General features: G+C 39.7%; 1 protein-coding gene across 2 annotated transcripts in view; it reads left to right on the top strand.

Moving 5' to 3' along the window:
• Positions 1-2352, top strand: part of Fam160a1 (family with sequence similarity 160 member A1) — a 337430-nt gene that overhangs the window by 54634 nt on the left and 280444 nt on the right. The gene's annotated exons all lie outside the window — the stretch shown is intronic.

Here is a 2352-nt window from a genome sequence, read left to right on the forward strand (position 1 = left end):
AGGGGAGGGGGAGGGGAAAGAGGAGGACTGGGGTGAGCAGGTAGGCAGGTGCTGGCCTGGGAAGCTGCCTTGCATGAAGTTGTTTATTTTTATGTTTTTATTGGCTATTTGTATTTTTTTAAATATTTGTAAAATTTGCTCACTTTCTTGGGGGATTTTTATCTTTTTCTTATTGAAGTACTCTTTTACTTTGTTCTAATTTTGTGGGTCCCAGAGATTGAACCCAAGTCCTTGCACATACTAGGCAAGTGTTCTTTGTTTTGATATATCCCCAACTTTATAAGTTATCTTTTTATGTCAATAAAGTTTATAGTTTTCGGGGCTAGAGAGATCCCTTAGTGGTTAAGAGCACTGACTGCTCTTGCAGATGACCCGGGTTCGAGTCCCAGAACCCACATGGTGGCTACAGACCGTCCTTAACTCCAGTTCCGGGGGAATCCGACACCCTTTTCTGACCTCCATGGCCTTGCACCACATGGGTGCGCTCACATACATGCAGGCAATACACTCATACACATAAAAAAAGTTTATAGTATTCACTGTAAATACTTCCTCAAATTCTCTTTCAGTTTTATTTTTTGTTTCACTTTTTTTGTGTGTTTGTATGTATGTGTTCGTGTGTGTGCACATGTGCATGTGGAGATCAGAGATCAGTCTCTGGTGGTGTCCTCAGAAGCCTTCCTCCTTTTGTTTGAGACAGTCTCCCTTAGGCTTGGACCTTCACCAAGTAGACTGGGCTAGTTGCCTGAGAGCTTGCAGGTTGTGCTTGTCTTCACCTCCTGTCTCACAGTCCCTGAGATTACAGGTGCACACAATGTACCTGACTTTTATGTGTATTCTGGGGACAATGCTATCCAGGCAAGTGCTTTACTGACTGGCTCATCTCCCCAGCCACCAACTTTTTGTGTAGTCAGTTGTAACAATTTTTTCTCTCTTAGATCCTGGGGTTTAGGTCACTTGTACTTTCTTTTAATAGTTTTCTTAATTTTTTAAAAAATTATTATTTTATGTGTATGAGTGTATTGCCTGCATGTATGTAAGTACACTGGTGTCAGACAGTGCCCACGGAGGCTGGAAGAGGGCTTTGGATCCCCTGGAATTGGAGTTAAGAGGTGATTGTTAGCTGCTGTGTGGGTACTGGGAATTAAACTCGGGTTCTCTGGAAGAGCAGCCAGTGCTCTTAACCACTGAGCCATCTCTCCAGCCCCTCTTTTAATATTTTTATGATGCTTTCTTAACCTTTGGATCCTGAGCAGTGAGAGAAATGTATAAGGAATGCTTAGACATTTGAATTATAATTCTAAGTAGAAGGTGGAAGTCAATGAATTCACTGTTCTTTTTGGCTTTTGGGATTTTGTTCTGCAAGACCCTCTCTAGAATGTTCTACTTCCCCAACATATTTGCATCGTGAACCTACAAAAATATAGCTAAGTGACCAGCTTTTTCCTGCTGATCTGTTGACCATCCCATGGTTGACTGATTTTGATTTTTTTTCCCTGACATTAGCAGGGTAGCACATATATTTAGAACCCTAATTCTAATAAAATTCACATAGTGGCACTTTTTTCCAGTTAGATGTATTCTTCAAGTCAAACCAACAGGGATTCTTTCATTGGTGAGCTTTGTGAAAAATCAGTAAATTGATCTGGTTAACAAAGTTCTTAAGGGAGATTTTATTAAATGTGAAACTTGAAGATGTTGCCTTCTGTCAATGCTTACTTGAAAAATGCTTTGGTTTGCAGTCTCAATACTGACAGAAAAATGCATGTTTTCAGTGTGGCTATTGCCAGAAAATTTCTGTGTCTGGAAAGTATGAGCATATTAAAGAAAGAAAATATGGGTACTTGGCCTCCAGGCCTTAAGTTTTTCATTTTTAAACACATTTTTTCTGGTTATAAAAGTAATATACGTATATTTATTTATATATTATTTTTATATGTATATATGTATATATATTCTACATACTGGATATTTATAAAACAATAAAAAGTACTGTACTCTCATCAACCAGAGAAGCTACTATTGTTAGGGTCCGTGACTCGATGGGTCCCCTCGAGTAAAAATCAAGCAGAGTCTTTACTTTCCAGCTAGCTGGGGTCGACCGGCTTCCCAAGACATGCAAGTCTGGTCAGAACGATCGACCCCCATTCAGTTTTAGGTACAGATTATATAGGCTCACATAGTCATTACACAAAAAGCATTCCTCAGCAGACACTTTGATCAAACATCTTCTAAAAGCTATAGTTTCGGTTAAACATCTTTTCCAGGAAGGCTAGATCTGGTGTAAGCCTGGTGCAACTTCCCTCTCTTTGTTCCTTATCGGTTATCTGGTATGTGCAAACAGGCCTACAG

The sequence above is a fragment of the Nannospalax galili genome, unplaced genomic scaffold (assembly GCF_000622305.1).
Source record: "Nannospalax galili isolate Female #2095 unplaced genomic scaffold, S.galili_v1.0 scaffold305, whole genome shotgun sequence".
NCBI classification, from domain to species: domain Eukaryota; kingdom Metazoa; phylum Chordata; class Mammalia; order Rodentia; family Spalacidae; genus Nannospalax; species Nannospalax galili.